Below are 18,632 nucleotides of genomic sequence, written 5' to 3' on the forward strand. Positions count from 1 at the left end.
TTCAGCTCATGAAACATGGGACAAAGACTTTACATGTTGGGTTTATATATTTTTTCGTATAATTTCATCAGTCTGTTGTCCTCACTTGCTTCAATATGTCCACCATTGTTCCTGTACCCAAGAAAGTGAAAGCAACTGAACTAAATTACTATTGCCCCGTAACACTCACTTCTTGTCATCATGAAGTGCTTTGAGAGGCTAGTTATGGATCACGTCACCTCTATCTTTTCCGACACCCTAGGCCCACTACAATTTTCAAACCGCCCCAACAGATCCACAGACGCAATCGTCATTGAACTGCACACTGCCCCATTCCATCTGGACAACAGGAATACCTATGTACAGTATGTTCATTGAATACAGCTCAGCCTTCAACACAATAGTGCCCTCTAAGCTCATCACTAAGATCAGGGCCCTGGGTCTGAAACCCGACCTTTGCAACTGGATCCTGGACTTCCTGATGGGCTCACCCCAGGTGGTGAGGGTAGGCAACAACATCTCCACCACGCTGCTCCTGAACACGGGGGCCCCACAAGGGTGCATGCTCTCCTCCCTCCTGTACTCCCTGTTCTCTCATGACTGCGTGGTCACTCACGTCTTCAACTCAATCATAAAGTTTGCTGATGAAACATCAGTGGTAGGCCTGATTACCAACAACGACGAGACAGCCTACAGGAAGGAGGTGAGGGCCCTGGCGGAGTTGGGCCAGGAAAATAACCTCACCTTCAACATCAACAAAACGAAGGAGCTGATCGTGGACTTCAGGAGACAGCAGAGAGAGCACGCCCCCCTCCACATCGATGGGGCCGCAGTGGAGAGGGTGAAAATCCTCAAATTCCTCTGCGTTCACATCACTGAAAACCTGAAATGGTCCATCCACACAGACAGTGTGGTGAAAAAGGCATTACAGTGCCTCTTCAACCTCAGGAGACTGAATAAATTAGTCTTGGCCCCTCTCTAAGACCCTCACAAACTTCTACATGTGCATCATCCTGTCGGACTGTATCACCGCCTGGTACGGAAATTGCACCGTCCGCAAATCAGGGCTCTCCAGAGGGTGGTACGGTCAGTCCAAAGCATCACACTGCCTGCCTTACAGGACATCTACAGCAACCGGTGTCACAGAAACTCAAGGGGCTCAGCCACCTGAGTGACAGCCTTTCACCCCGCTACCATCTGGAAGGCGGAGACAGTACAAGTGCATCAAAGCTGGTATTGAGAGACTAAAACACAGCTTCCATCTCCAGGCTATCAGACTGTTAAATAGTCACCACTAGGCTGCCTCTGCCCAGTACCCTGCCCTGAACTTAGTCACTGTTGCTAGCTGTCTACCACCCGGTACTCTATCCCGCCCTATCTACAGTCGTGGCCAAAAGTTTTGTGAATGACACAAATATTAATTTCCACAACGTTTGCTGCGTCAGTGTCTTTAGATATTTTTGTCAGATGTTACTATGGATACTGAAGTGTAATTACAATCATTTCATAAGTGTCAAAGGCTTTTATTGACAATTACATGAAGTTGATGCAGAGTCAATATTTGCAGTGTTGACCCTTCTTTTCAAGATCTCTGCAATCTGCCCTGGCATGCTATCAATTAACTTCTGGGCCACATCCTGACTGATGGCAGCCCATTCCTACATAATCGATGCTTGGAGTTTGTCAGAATTATTTTGTTTTTGTTTGTCCACCCGCCTCTTGAGGATTGACCACAAATTCTCAATGGGATTAAGGTCTGTGGAGTTTCCTGGCCATGGACCCAAAATATCAATGTTTTGTTCCCTGAGCCACTTAGTTATCACTTTTGCCTTATGGCAAGGTGCTCCATCATGCTGGAAAATGCATTGTTTGTCACCAAGCTGTTCCTGGATGGTTGGGAGAAGATACTCTCAGAGGATGTTTTGGTACTATTCTTTATTCATGGCTGAGTTCATAGGCAAAATTGTGTGTGAGCCCACTCCGTTGGCTGAGAAGCAACCCCACACATGAATGGGATCAGGATGCTTTACTGTTGGCATGACACAGGACTGATGGTACAGAGATGAGGTAGTAATTCAAAAATCATGTTCAATACTATTATTATACACATTGCATCCACTCAACTTATTGTGTGACTTGTTAAGCACATTTTTAATTCTGAACTTATTTAGGCTTGCCATTTCAAAGGGGTTGATTACTTATTGACGCAAGGCATTTCAGCTTTTAATTTATAATTGATTTTATTTTTGACCTAAAAACATAATTCCACTTTGACATTATGGGGTATTGTGTGTAGGACAGTGACAGAAAATCTCAATTCAATAAATGTTAAATTCTGGCTTTAACACAACAAAATGTGGAGAAAGTCAAGGGGTATGAATACTTTCTGAACGCATTGTATATATATGACATTTTTTAGGTATCAGTAGAGTCAGAGCTAGAAAGGGCGGGGGGAGGATCAAGTGCACGTGCTGGTTCAGGTTTTTAGGGGGAAGCTGGTTCCACCATTGGGGTGCCAGGACAGAGAAGAGCTTGGACTGGGCTGAGTGGGAGCTGCCCTCCTGTAGGGGTGGAAGGGCCAAGAGACCTGAGGTGGCAGAATGGAGTGCTCAGGTTGGGGTGTAGGATTTGAGCATAGGCTGAAGGTAGGGAGGGGCAGTTCCTCTTGCTGTTCCATAGGTAAGCACCGTGGTCTTGTAGTGGATGCGAGCTTCGACTGGAAGCCAGTGTGCTGAGGAGTGGGGTGACACAAGCGGGGAGCCCAGCCAACAGCGACTTACAGTAGTCTCGACGGGAAAGGACAAGTGCCTGAATTAGGACCTGCGCCACTTCCTGTGTGAGGTAGGGTCGTACTCAACGGATGTTGTAGAGCAGGAGCGAGTCGCTGCTTTGATGTTTGTAGAGAACGACAGGGTGACGTCCAGGGTCATGCCAAGGTTCTTTAATTCTGGGAGGGCAACACTCTGGAGTTGTCAACCGTGATGGAGAGGTCTTTGAGCGGGCAGGCCTTCCCCAGGAGGAAGAGCATCTCCGTCTTGTCAAGGTTGGTGCTTGAGGTGGTGGGTTGACATCCAAGTTGAGATATCTGCCAGGCACTATATTACTGCACTGTTGGAGTCAGAAACAGAAGCGTTTTGTTGCACCTGCGATAACATCTGGAAAATATGTGTACGTGACCAATACAATTTGATTTGATTTTCACAGTCAATTGGATGCCGACGTCACAGCAGCGGGCATGAACGCAGTGTCTGTATGTGGAACAGAGAGACCATGTGTCATCACCGCATCACAAATCATCACATATTACTAGATCACACCACATGTATCAGTCTACAGATGTAGGATCTTAATATGAGTCAGTTTGCTACAACAGGAAAATAATCCTGCAACAACAGAAATGTGAATTATTATGTTGATTCTAAGTAATGGAGATTTTTGTAGGGGTTGATACATTTTTCTAAAAGGGAATATCAAGTCTAAAATTTCAAAGTGGCAATTACAAAATCCATAAGCCTTTTTAAACCTCAAATATACTACAAGTTTTACATGTTCTGCATTGCAGGAAAGTTCTCTTGCAACAGGGTGATCAAATAAAGATCCCACATCTGTTCATGAGAGCAACGTCTGTCTGTGAAACAACAGAGAGAATGTGTCCTCATGTCATCACATCACCGTCAATAGGCTACATCACACCAACTCAGTGGGATGTCAACCATCAGAAATATGACACCAGCTTCCGTCTCCAACAAGAGAGACAATGTGTCATCATCCCCGCCAACCACATCACAGATCATCCATATCATCACATCACAGTCATCTCATTTCATTGGGATGTCAACCATTCAAACTGTTTTATCCTCGTTGCCTACCTAAATTAGTTGTACTGTGAGACTTCCACCATGAAGATGCACAATGTTACTATAGAAAACTAAAAGAGAGGAGTGAAAGGAACAGGGAAGAGGGCAAGAGAAGCAAAGAAAGGGCTATTTTCTAATATGCCAAATAACCATGGCGACATGACATCTACAGCACACAGCACATTAGACAAACAATCATAAAAAGGTATGATAAACCCAGACCCATCTCTAATCTCTGAAAACATACTGGGTGTGTACCAAATGGCACCCTATTCCATACATAGCGCCCCATGGGCCCTGGTCAAAAGCAATGTCACTTCCGGCGCCGACAGAGATGGCCGCCTCGCTTCGCGTTCCTAGGAAACTATGCAGTTTTTTGTTTTTTTACGTGTTATTTCTTACATTAGTACCCCAGGTCATCTTAGGTTTCATTACATACAGTCGAGAAGAACTACTGTATATAAGATCAGCGTCAACTCACCATCAGTACGACCAAGAATATGTTTTTCGCGACGCGGATCCTGTGTTCTGCCTTACAAACAGGACAACGGAATGGATCGCATGCAGCGACCCAAAAAAACGACTCCGAAAAAAAGAGGGAAACGAGGCGGTCTTCTGGTCAGACTCCGGAGACGGGCACACCGTGCACCACTCCCTAGCATTCTTCTTGCCAATGTCCAGTCTCTTGACAACAAGGTTGATGAAATCCGAGCAAGGGTAGCATTCCAGAGGGACATCAGAGACTGTAACGTTCTGTGCTTCACGGAAACATGGCTCACTGGAGAGACGCTATCCGAAGCGGTGCAGCCAACGGGTTTCTCCACGCATCGCGCCGACAGAAACAAACACCTTTCTGGTAAGAAGAGGGGTGGGGGCGTATATGCCTTATGGCTAACGAGACATGGTGCGATGAAAGAAACATACAGGAACTCAAATCCTTCTGTTCACCTGATTTAGAATTCCTCAGAATCAAATGTAGACCGCATTATCTACCAAGAGAATTCTCTTCGATTATAATCACAGCCGTATATATCCCCCCCAAGCAGACACATCGATGGCTCGGAACAAACTTTATTTAACTCTTTGCAAACTGGAAACCATTTATCCGGAGGCTGCATTCATTGTTGCTGGGGATTTTAACAAGGCTAATCTGAAAACAAGACTCCCTAAATTTTATCAGCATATCGATTGCGCAACCAGGGGTGGAAAAACCTTGGATCACTGTTACTCTAACATCCGCGACGCATATAAGGCCCTGCCCCGCCCCCTTTCGGAAAAGCTGACCCTGACTCCATTTTGCTGATACCTGCCTACAGACAAAAACTAAAACAAGAAGCTCCCACGCTGAGGTCTGTCCAACGCTGGTCCGACCAAGCTGACTCCACACTCCAAGACTGCTTCCATCACGTGGACTGGGACATGTTTCGTATTGCGTCAGATAACAACATTGACGAATACGCTGATTCGGTGTGCGAGTTCATCAGAACGTGCGTTGAAGATGTCGTTCCCATAGCAACGATTAAAACATTCCCTAACCAGAAACCGTGGATTGATGGCAGCATTCGCGAGAAACTGAAAGCGCAAACCACTGCTTTTAATCAGGGCAAGGTGTCTGGTAACATGACCGAGTACAAACAGTGCAGCTATTCCCTCCGTAAGGCTATCAAACAAGCTAAGCGTCAGTACAGAGACAAAGTAGAATCTCAATTCAACGGCTCAGACACAAGAGGCATGTGGCAGGGTCTACAGTCAATCACGGACTACAGGAAGAAATCCAGCCCAGTCACGGACCAGGATGTCTTGCTCCCAGGCAGACTAAATAACTTTTTTGCCCGCTTTGAGGACAATACAGTGCCACTGACACGGCCTGCAACGGAAACATGCGGTCTCTCCTTCACTGCAGCCGAGGTGAGTAAAACATTTAAACGTGTTAACCCTCGCAAGGCTGCAGGCCCAGACGGCATCCCCAGCCACGCCCTCAGAGCATGCGCAGACCAGCTGGCTGGTGTGTTTACGGACATATTCAATCAATCCCTATACCGGTCTGCTGTTCCCACATGCTTCAAGAGGGCCACCATTGTTCCTGTTCCCAAGAAAGCTAAGGTAACTGAGCTAAACGACTGTCGCCCCGTAGCACTCACTTCCGTCATCATGAAGTGCTTTGAGAGACTAGTCAAGGACCATATCACCTCCACCTTACCTGACACCCTAGACCCACTCCTATTTGCTTACCGCCCAAATAGGTCCACAGACGATGCAATCTCAACCACACTGCACACTGCCCTAACCCATCTGGACAAGAGGAATAACTATGTGAGAATGCTGTTCATCGACTACAGCTCGGCATTCAACACCATAGTACCCTCCAAGCTCGTCATCAAGCTCGAGACCCTGGGTCTCGACCCCGCCCTGTGCAACTGGGTACTGGACTTCCTGACGGGCCGCCCCCAGGTGGTGAGGGTAGGTAACAACATCTCCTCCCCGCTGATCCTCAACACTGGGGCCCCACAAGGGTGCGTTCTGAGCCCTCTCCTGTACTCCCTGTTCACCCACGACTGCATGGCCACGCACGCCTCCAACTCAATCATCAAGTTTGCGGACGACACAACAGTGGTAGGCTTGATTACCAACAACGACGAGACGGCCTACAGGGAGGAGGTGAGGGCCCTTGGAGTGTGGTGTCAGGAAAATAACCTCACACTCAACGTCAACAAAACTAAGGAGATGATTGTGGACTTCAGGAAACAGCAGAGGGAACACCCCCCTATCCACATCGATGGAACAGTAGTGGAGAGAGTAGCAAGTTTTAAGTTCCTCGGCATACACATCACAGACAAACTGAATTGGTCCACTCACACAGACAGCATCGTGAAGAAGGCGCAGCAGCGCCTCTTCAACCTCAGAAGGCTGAAGAAATTCGGCTTGTCACCAAAAGCACTCACAAACTTCTACAGATGCACAATCGAGAGCATCCTGGCGGGCTGTATCACCGCCTGGTACAGCAACTGCTCCGCCCTCAACCGTAAGGCTCTCCAGAGGGTAGTGAGGTCTGCACAACGCATCACCAGGGGGCAAACTACCTGCCCTCCAGGACACCTACACCACCCGATGTTACAGGAAGGCCATAAAGATCATCAAGGACATCAACCACCCGAGCCACTGCCTGTTCACCCCGCTATCATCCAGAAGGCGAGGTCAGTACAGGTACATCAAAGCTGGGACCGAGAGACTGAAAACAACAGCTTCTATCTCAAGGCCATCAGACTGTTAAACAGCCACCACTAACATTGAGTGGCTGCTGCCAACACACTGACACTGACTCAACTCCAGCCACTTTAATAATGGGAATTGATGGGAAATGATGTAAATATATCACTAGCCACTTTAAACAATGCTACCTTATATAATGTTACTTACCTTACATTATTCATCTCATATGCATACGTATATACTGTACTCTATATCATCGACTGCATCCTTAGGTAATACATGTATCACTAGCCACTTTAACTATGCCACTTTGTTTACATACTCATCTCATATGTATATACTGTACTCGATACCATCTACTGTATCTTGCCTATGCTGCTCTGTACCATCACTCATTCATATATCCTTATGTACATATTCTTTATCCCCTTACACTGTGTATAAGTAGTTTAGGAATTGTTAGTTAGATTACTTGTTGGTTATTACTGCATTGTCGGAACTAGAAGCACAAGCATTTCGCTACACTCGCATTAACATCTGCTAACCATGTGTATGTGACAAATAAAATTTGATTTGATTTGATTTGGGTATATAGGGAATAAGGTGGCGTTTGGGATTCTCAGAATCTGCAGCTTACTCCTTCACTTTCTGTAATAATAAACGGCTGACAGCAAACAGAAGTGCGTAAGGAGACTGATATGAGAGCAACTTATCAGAGAGAAATGCCAGTCATCCACGCTCCAAGTTCCATACCCCTAATTCCACAGTCCATCAAAAAAATCTAATTAGTGTTTGTCTCGCTTGATTGGAAAGCAATCAAAATAGCTCCTTAACGTTTGTTGTATGGACATCATGCCTGAGGGTTGCCATTGGAAACCGCAGTTCTGCTGAATAAATCAGGACCTAAACCTGTCATTTCCCCACCCTTGTCCTGATTGTTTGCCGGAAGCAGTTGCGACGGCAGTTTGGATGATAATATGGTGTTGCGGGTGGTTACTGTCAGTCGTGTCATGGTGTGGGAGTTTAGGAATAAAATGTGTGATATTAATAATGTCTATTTTAGAAGGTGTTGATAAAAGAGAAGTGAAGCTGCTGCAGGGTGGGTGACACTCTGGAGGACGGGGGGTGATGGAGTGGTGTGGTCACCAGCTGCAGAGTGACAGTCTGTCTTTCCCTGAGGGGTGGAGGGGGTGAAGGATAGGTAAGGGGCAATTCTATGCTGTCCACACTGCCTCAGTAACCCAGAGAGAAGTGTCTTTATAATCACTCTGGTTTAGTGTGGCACCTGTCAATCCCAGTGCAGAGAAGGTGGGCCACGGAGTGGGCTGGCTGGGATAGGGAAGTGGGGAGGGTGGTTTAAGTCTGAGATGCCATTATTACTGCTGCTGACACTGTGATTTTTCACTGTGGTAAAAGTGTGTTGGATGCCCTGCTAGCGGGTGGTTTGTGGGACGAGAAACACACAACTCAAATGGACATTCACAGGGAACAATGCTGCCGCAATTAGCAGCCCTACAGCCAGTTCCTAATGGACAACTAGCACCAATGTGGATCTACTATAACTAGTGCAGAAAAGAAAGAAAAACAACATGTAAATAAGAAAAAGAAAAAATACTAATTCAGCTACACAAGGTTGAATGGATGTAAAAAGTGAAAGTGAAGAAAGACAGGAAGTGTGGGTGGGTGGGGGGGAAGGGGAACTGTGTGAATTTTGGCAGTGAATGCTTGAGTGCTTTTCTCTCTTTTCCCCAGTGCTGTGTGAGTCTCTGAAGAACCAAGCAGGCAGCAAGCCTTGCAAATGATTTAGCAACAGCGCCACTTCACTCTATAAACATCTCATTAAAATCAATTATGTCACTCCTGAATGAAATTAAAGCTAAACGCTTTAAAAGCTGGCTTTTCCCTTGTGTCAGCCAATATGAACATTACACCTGACGCTGTCTATTCTTCCGCCTCAATCTGCCTCCTTCTCTTCTCTCTCCCCTGCGCGCTCTCGCTCTCCTCTCTCTCGCTCTCTCTCTCTCCTGTGCACTCTCTCTCTCTCTCTCTCTCTCTCTCAAATTCCTGTGCACTCTCTCTCTCTCTCTCGTTCCTGTGCGTTCTCTCTCTCTCTCTTGATCGCACTCTCTCTCTCTCCCTTGTGCACGCTCTCTCTCTCTCTCTCTCTCTCTCTCTCTCTCTCTCTCTCCCTCTCTCCCTGAGAGATAAGTCAGAGAAAGTATTCAGACCCGGAGCATGACCAGAAGACCGCTTCGTTTGCCTCTTTTACGACGTTACGACGTTTGTGTCGCCGGCTGGGATCCGATCCATTGTCCTGGGTGGAAGGCAGAACACAGGTACCAATGTCATAAATAACACGTAAATAAACAAAATACTGCATAGTTTCCTAGGAACGCGAAGCGAGGCGGCCTTCTCTGTCGGCGCCGGAAGACAATGTTTGGAGGAAACCTGGAACCATCCCTACGGTGAAGCATGGTGGTGGCAGCATCATGCTGTGGGGATGTTTTTCAGCGGCAGGGACTGGGAGACTATTCAGGATCAAGGGAAAGATGAACGGAGCAAAGTATAGAGAAATCTTTGACGAAAACCTGCTCCAGAGCGCTCAGGACCTCAGACTGGGGTGAAGGTTCACCTTCCAACAGTGCAACGACCCTAAGCATACAGCCAAGACAATCAGGGGTGGCTTCAGGACAAGTCTCTGAATGTTCTTGAGTGGCCCAGCCAGAGTCCGGACTTGAACCCGATTGAACATCTCTGGAGAGACCAGAAAATAGCTGTGCTGTAAAGCTCCTCATCCAACCTAACAGCTTGAGAGGATCTGCAGAGAAGAATGGGAAAAACTCCCCAAATAAAGATGTGCAAAACTTGAAGCGTCATACCCAAGAAGACTCAATGCTGTAATTGCTGCCAAAGGTGCTTCAACAAAGTACTGGGTAAAGGGTCTGAATACGTATGCAAATATGATATATACAGTATTATTATTATTTTAAATAAATTAGCAGCAATTTCTAAAAACCCGTTTTTGTTTTGTCATTATGGGGTATTGTATGTATATTGATGAGGGAAAAAATGCTATTTAATCCATTTTAGAATAAAGCTGTAACGTAACAAAATGTTTTTAAAAAGTCAAGGTGTTTAAATACTTTCCGAAGGCACTGTATTCCACCTTATGATAATACAGTGCATCACGATACCAAACAAAGAACCGGCCCTCGCCATTGACAGACCATTGGCTTCAGATTAAAAAACTAAAATGCAGGAAGCTAAGTTAAATGCAAATTAAACTATTCATTCATTCATTACTTAACATGCTAATCATTTGATTTAGTTTTTAAATCACATATAATGATGACTCTGATCTGACTATTCCCAAAAATCACAAGGCCTACTATTAAAGAAAATAAAGATAACAAGACTAAATAAAAATGTGGATGTGTCATTTATCCCCTCAATGAAGTTAAACTAGGATGTGTCATTTATCCCCTCAATGAAGTTAAACTAGGATGTGTCATTTATCCCCTCAATGAAGTTAAACTAGGATGTGTCATTTAGCCCCTCAATGAAGTTAAACTAGGATGTGTCATTTATCCCCTCAATGAAGTTAAGCTAGGATGTGCCATTTATCCCCTCAATGAAGTTAAACTAGGATGTGTCATTTATCCCCTCAATGAAGTTAAACTAGGATGTGTCATGTATCCCCTCAATGAAGTTAAACTAGGATGTGTCATTTAGCCCCTCAATGAATGAAGTTAAACTAGGATGTGTCATTTAGCCCTTCAATGAAGTTAAACTAGGATGTGTCATTTAGTCCCTCAATGATGTTAAACTAGGATGTGTCATTTAGCCCCTCAATGAAGTTAAACTAGGATGTGTCATTTAGCCCCTCAATGAAGTTAATTAGTGTTGGAGGATGAGCCAGATTAAGGTAGCAGTGGGCTGGATGATGATGATGGTGATGTGTGTTGGCAGGGTCATCTTTTATTTGGGGGCTAGGCTAGTCGTCTGGGTGCTGGTGTTGTTTTGTCTGTAATGCCATGTCATGCGCTGGGCCCCTGGGGGGCCTCTGGCTCTCCAGCCTCTCTGATTAAAATCTGTCTCTCACCAGCCAGAGCTGAGGCCACGGGCCTGTGTCTCCTCACACTCTCTCCCCTCTCACTCACATCTAAATCACCCTGACATTCACCCTTCCCTCCCGCCTCTGTCTCCCGTCTCTCTCTGCTCTCTCTCTTCCCTTCTTCTCATTCTCTCTCCATCTCAACCCCCCGCTTGCTCTCCCCATAGACATGATATCTATTAGTGGGCAAAACAAACGCCAAGCCCCTCTGCTCTGCCCGTGTTGTACTGCCATGTTGTTGTAGGTCTTACTGCGGAGAACTAGAGGGATGTCTAATTGTGGAGGCAATCGTGACGGTGCATATTCCTGTGAAATTTAGAGTTAGATAAACTGAATCCTGGTGTTGATATGAGATCAGTGTGTCTGTGTTTCAGATATCCTGACTACACCCTGCTCATCCAGGTAACATACTCAGCAGGAACAGAGTGAGCCCCCTCCAATCCATCCATTCCTCCCTTTCTCTATACCTCTAGTCTCTCCATCAGCTCCAATTCTCCACAGCTCGCAGGAGCAGGTCCAATAACACACACACAGCCTCTTGCTGATAAGTAAGTAAACTTTAATAAAGGCTCTTTATTGAGCTAAATGAATCATAAAATTGGCCTGTCTCTGGGTGTTATTGTGGGCTGGCATATTGAGTAAGGAGTTTGTTACGGGTATGTGGCAGCCTAGGGGGAGTGAAGGTGACAGAGAGAACACGGAAGGACTTACTCAATGACTTACTACAGCTTTCAATCAACCCTGGCTGTTGTCGGCATGGCCAGCTGCAGTGCACTATGGGACGGTGGAGGTTCTCAGGAGGAGACATAGGGGAGGGGCCAAACTACAGGTCATTTAAATGTCTCCATGGCACCATGGAAGGTTTCTCTCTCAGTATGAACTAGAAACCCCTTGATGTATGTTAGATGTTTCTATTTTATTGAACAACTTGAATACTGTTTTGCGGCTGTTCAACACTATCAAACAGTATAGTAAACATTAAACAGTGTTTAAACAACTCAGAGAATGGTAAGTGGTTACAGCAGAGAGAGTGAGAGAGTGTGTGTGTGTGTGTGTGTGTGTGTGTGTGTGTGTGTGTGTGTGTGTGTGTGTGTGTGTGTGTGTGTGTGTGTGTGTGTGTGTGTGTGTGTGCAGAGAGACGACTCCGTTGAGGCTGTTGCTTATTTCTGTGACTGCCTCAGGCCATATTCCTGATGGTTTAATGTTCTTTGTTTTTAACCAAAATTAAACATTTTACTTCTAAATATTTCCTATGGAGCTGACTGTTCTCCTCCAATCTGCCTCTGATGACCTCTTACAAATTATAAATTTAGAAAAATCTCTGTTCAAATAAAGGTCATTTTATGTTTGAAGATAAAAACGGTCAATAAAAGGAAGTAACAATAGAACAGAGTAAGAGACCGACTGCACCTTTAACCTTTAACCATTAGAATCTGGTCATGAGACTTAGGGTCAATAGGAGAGAAGATTGACTGTTAAGCCTAGCTTTATTATGGCTGTTGTTTTCCATTGTAATGACAATTTGCTCTCCCTCTCTCTCTCTCTCTCTCTCCACCCCATCACCGGCTGAAACATATGTCTGAAATTAGTCTTGAAGATGACTGGCTGGTGGTTGCCAACAACTGTGTGCATGTGTGTGTGCACACACAAATCACAAATCTCCAAGTCAGCGACCCAAATGTGTAGAGATGACTGGGTGATGAGAACAGGGCCTCTGGTCCACTCCAGCCCAGCATCATTGCTGTCTATTGATCCTGGTTAGGCATCTCTTGAACACGCTCATGTACCTCAATGAACCATTCTACAAGTTCAACAAGCTTCCTTTCACACACACACACTGACCAAATGTCAGGATTCTCACCCTACACACTGAATGTTAATAACCTGTAAAGCATGCGCTGTTTTCCTACTAATAAACTCAGCAAAAACTGTCCCTTTTTCAGGACCCTGTCTTTCAAAGATAATTCGTAAAAATCCAAATAACTTAACAGATTTTCATTGTAAAGGTTTTAAACACTATTTCACGTGCTTGTTCAATGAACCATCGAAAGCCAAGTTAACAGATTACCGACTATTTCGAATCCCACCGTACGATCTCCGCTATTCAATCTGGTTTCAGAGCTGGTCATGGGTGCACCTCAGCCTGTCACGTTCGTTATAAAGATGAGACCAAAGCGCAGCATGAGTAGAGTTCCACATTTTTAATTAAACCGAAACTCAACAAAATAAACGAAACGTGACCGTATACGAATAGTGCAGACAGGCAACTAAACATAGAACAAGATCCAAACACCAAAGGGAAATGGCTACCTAAATATGATCCCCAATCAGAGACAACGATAAACAGCTGTCTCTGATTGGGAACCATATCAGGCCAACATAGAATTACAAAAACCCCTAGACCTACAAAACCCTAGACATACAAAAACCCTAGACAGTACAAAAATCCTAGACAATACAAAACTAGCGTACCCACCCTAGTCACACACTGACCTAACCAAAATATAAAGAAAACAGAGATATCTCAGGTCAGGGCGTGACACAGCCACGCTCAAGTTACTAAACGATATCATAACCGCCACCGATAAGTGACATTACTGTGCAACTGTATTCATCGACCTGGCCAAGGCTTTCGACTGTCAATCACCAACATTGTTATCGGCAGACTAAATAGCCTTGGTTTCTCAAATGACTGCCTCACCTGGTTCACCAACTTCTTCTCTGATAGAGTTCAGTGTGTCAAATCGGAGGGCTTGTTGTCCGGACCTCTGGCAGTTTCTATGGGGATGGCACAGGGTTCAATTCTCGGCCCACTCTCTTCTCTGTATACATCAATGATGTTGCTCTTGCTGCTGGCAATTCTCTGATCCACCTCTACGCAGACCCTGTGTTAACTAACCTCCAGACAAGCTTCAATGCCATACAACTTTCCTTCCGTTGCATCCAACTGCTCTTAAATGCAAGTAAAACTAAATGCACGCTCTTCAACCGATCACTGCCCACACCTGCCCGCCTGTCCTGCATCACTACTCTGGACGGTTCTGACTTAGAATATGTGGACAACTACAATTACCTAGGGGTCTGGTTAGTCTGTAAACTCTCTTTCCAGACTCACATTAAACATCTCCAATCCAAAATTACATCTAGAATCGGCTTCCTATTTCACAACAAAGCATCCTTCACTCATGCTGCCAAACATACCCTCGTAAAACTGACCATCCTACCGATCCTCGACTTCGGCGATGTCATTTACAAAATAGCCCCCAACACTCTACTCAACAAATTGGATGCAGTTTATCACAGTGCCATCCGTTTTGTCTACAAAGCCCCATATACTACCCACCATTGCGACCTGTACGCTCTTGTTGGCTGGCCTCGCTTAATACTCGTCGCCAAAACCACTGACACCAACTCATTACAAGTCTCTGCTAGGTAAAGTCTCCCATTATCTCAGCTCACTGGTCACCATAGCAGCACCCACCCATAGCACACGCTCCAGCAGATATATCTCACTAGTCACCCTCAAAGCCAATTCCTACTTTGGCCGCCTTTCCTTCCAGTTCTCTGCTGCCAACGACTGGAACAAACTTCAAAAGTCACTGAAGCTGGAGACTCATATCTCCCTCACTAGCTTTAAGCACCAGCTGTCAGAGCAGCTCACATATCACTGTACCTGTACATAGCCCATCTGTAAATAGCCCATCCAACTACCTCATCCCCACACTGTATTTGTTTATTTATCTTGCTCCTTTGCACCCCAGTATCTCTACCTGCACATCATCATCATCTATAGACTTTTTACTAATGTATTATTGACTGTATGTTAGTTTAGTCCATGTGTAACTCTGTGTTGTTGTATGTGTCGAAATGCTTTGCTTCATTCTTGGCCAGGTCACAGTTGTAAATGAGAACTTGTTCACAACTAGCCTACCTGGTAAAATAAAGGTGACAAAAACGACACTAACAGCTTACAGACAGTAGGCAATTAAGGTCACAGTTATGAAAAAAGTAGGACACTAAAGAGGCCTTTCTACTGACTCTGAAAAACACAAAATGAAAGATTCCCAGGGTCCCTGCTCATCTCAATGTGCTTTAGGCATGCTGCAAGGATGCATGAGGACTACAGATGTGGCCAGGGCAATACATTGCAATGTCTGTACTGTGAGACACCTAAGACAGCGCTACAGGGAGACAGGACGGACAGCTGATCATCCTGGTCATCCTCGCAGTGGATCGGTACATCCGAACATCACACCCGCGGGACAGGTACAGGATGGCAACAACAACTGCCCGAATTACACCAGGAGCGCACAATCCCTCCATCAGTGCTCAGACTGTCCGCAACAGGATGTGAGAGGCTAGACTGAGGGCTTGTAAGCCCATTGTAAGGCAGGTCCTCACCAGACATCACTAGCAACAACGTCAACTATGGGTACAAACTTACCGTCGCTGTACCTGACAGGACTGGCAAAAAGTGCTCTTCACTGACGAGTCTCGGTTTTGTCTCACCAGGGGTGATGGTCGGAATTCGCGTTTATCATCAAAGGGATGAGAGTTACACTGAGTGGGATCAATTTGGAGGTGGTGGGTCCGTCATGGTCTGGGGCGGTGTGCCACAGCATCATCGGACTGAGCTTGTTGTCATTACAGGAAATCTCAATGCTGTGCATTACAGGGAAGCCATCCTCCTCCCTCATGTGGTACCCTTCCTGCAGGCTCATCCTGACATGACCCTCCAGCATGACAATGCCACCAGCTATACTGCTCATTCTGTGCATAATTTTCAGCAAGACAGAAATGTCAGTGTTCTGCCATGGCCAATGAAGAGCCCGGATCTCAATCCCATTGAGCACATCTGGGACCTGTTGGATCGGAGGATGAGGGCTAGGGCCATTCCCCCCAGAAATGTCCGGGAACTTACAGGTGCCTTGGTGGAAGAGTGGGGTAACATCTCACAGCAAGAACTGGCAAATTTGGTGCAATCCATGAGGAGGAGTTGCTCTGCAGTACTTAATGCAGCTGGTAGCCACACCAGATACTGACTGTTGACTGTGTCATGACGCTGGCCTGGGGTTAGGTTTATGACAGTCATAAATACCTCTCCCCCCTTTTTCCTCTCTCTACGCTACTGATGTGACTATTGAAAGGTGGGGGGAAATGAAGGTGGGGGAAAATGAACCATATTCTAGTAATCCAACCAGTTGAACATATGCGTTGGTACTTTATTAATATGATGTCAGTTTGGTTGTCATCTGAGACATCCTCATCAATGATAGGATGACATAAACTCTACAGTGGAAAGTCTACACATTATAGTTATCATATTCACATGGAATTGTTGAGCAATTTAAATGTTTGAATATTCAAAATTATTCGTGATGGGATGAAATGTGATTTTAGCTTCTAAAATGTAAGAATTGGGTTTTCATGTGTGAATTAGGCCTGACTCAGTGGCCTGCCCACGTGAATAGACATTGGTTATAAACTATGAAACACGCCCTCCTCTTCCTTTCTATATAAAGCCTTGATGACAATATAACTTTCTGTTCCGGGTACATTAGGATGACGATCCAATGTCAGAAGGGTTCAGATAATAACTACAGAACGAAGGCAACCTCAGCGTGAGCTTTGGTTGCGAATGGTATGAACTTTGAACTCTTATTCACTACAGAAGTGATACCTCCTAGCCATTGAGTTAGCAACAGCAGCTGCAAACGTGGGCTAGGAAAGAACAGACAGAGTATTCCATCTACCACTCAACGACATTACTACAACATATCCAATTTACCACCAGAGACATTCTTCCGTGGACAGGAAGATCTCTGTTGGCCAACACGACCAGCATCTACGACCAACCTACCGAAGCGCAGCTCAGAGTAAATATTTATTGCATTTTCCTTTTCCAAATGCGCGGTAATTTAGAATGCATAAGATTCTGTATTTACAATAGAGTAGCTGCCTATGGCCAGATAGAGACATCGCTTCTCCCTTTGTTCTTCAGTCTTCCCGCTCTTTCACTCAAACCCAGACCCATTTTCTTTGTGTAACCAGCTGTCATATCTGTTCCGTCCGCTAGGGACGTTTTCCTTTATGACATAATCTGTAATCAAGGTATGATTAATTCTGTGTATATGTAATTCTGTGTGATTAGTTAGGTATTAAGTAAATAAATTATTGAGCCCAATTTTGTATTGCTGATTCAACTTGTTAGCCAGGGTTTGTGAAGATAACCAAGAATTTACAACTTTCAGATGAAACTGAAATAAGGTGATGATTAATATTGACTGCTATTGATATAAAATATTACTAGGTCTTAAAGAGTTTATTCGGAATATAACTGCTCTATGAATATTATTTTGTGGTCCCCCGACTTTCTAGTTAATTACATTTACATGATTAGCTCAATCAGGTAATATTAATTACAGAGAAAGCATTTTATAGAATAGCATATCATATCACTTAATCCGGCATAGCCAAAGACACGACAACTGTTACTGTTGATTTTGACTCCCCTTTGTTCAGGGACACATTATTCCATTTGTGATAGTCACATGTCTGTGGAACTTGTTCAGTTTGTCTCAGTTGTTGATTCTTATGTTCATACTGTCACGTCTAATCAAGGTGGGTGGAATCAGGTGCAGAGAGCAGATAGCGATATGAAAGTTTTATTCTCCGGTGAACAAGAAAACATGGTCAGCCCAATACACACAGGGTGAAATATCCAACACAGGATAAAAGACGAACCGGAGAATAAGAACAAAAGATACACCGACAGACATAGATGACAAATAAACAATCCCGCACAAAACAAGGGCGGGACAACCTACATTATATACAGACACTAATAACTAAACAACACACAGGTGAAACCAATCAGACAAAACCAACAGATACACGAAAAGGGATCGGTAGTGGCTAGTAGGACGGTGACGACGACCGCCGAGCACCGCCTGAACGGGCAGGAGAGCCAACCTCGGCGGAAGTCGTGACACATACAAATATCAAATCAAATGTATTTATTTGTCACATACACTTGGTTAGCAGATGTTAATGCGAGTGTAGTGAAATGCTTGTGCTTCTAGTTCCGACTATGCAGTAATAACCAACGAGTAATCTAACCTAACAATTCTAAAACTACTACCTTATACACACAAGTGTAAAGGGATAAAGAATATGTACATAAAGATATATGAATGAGTGATGGTACAGAACGGCATAGGCAAGATGCAGTAGATGGTATCGAGTACAGTATATACATATACATATGAGATGAGAAATGTAGGGTATGTAAACAAAGTGGCATAGTTTAAAGTGGCTAGTGATACATGTATTACATAAAGATGCAGTAGATGATATAGAGTGCAGTATATACATATCCATATGAGATGAGTAATGTAGGGTATGTAAACATTATATATTATAAATATTTACACGTTAAGTTTGCTGAAAATAAACGCAGTTGACAGTGAGAG

General features: G+C 44.7%; 1 protein-coding gene across 2 annotated transcripts in view; it reads right to left on the reverse strand.

Annotated features, from left to right (window-relative positions):
• The window catches only part of LOC135522058 (glutamate receptor ionotropic, kainate 2-like), a 276,893-nt gene that overhangs the window by 118,290 nt on the left and 139,971 nt on the right, over window positions 1-18,632 (reverse strand). The window lies entirely within an intron of this gene.

Source organism: Oncorhynchus masou, chromosome 30, assembly GCF_036934945.1.
Source record: "Oncorhynchus masou masou isolate Uvic2021 chromosome 30, UVic_Omas_1.1, whole genome shotgun sequence".
Lineage (NCBI taxonomy): Eukaryota > Metazoa > Chordata > Actinopteri > Salmoniformes > Salmonidae > Oncorhynchus > Oncorhynchus masou.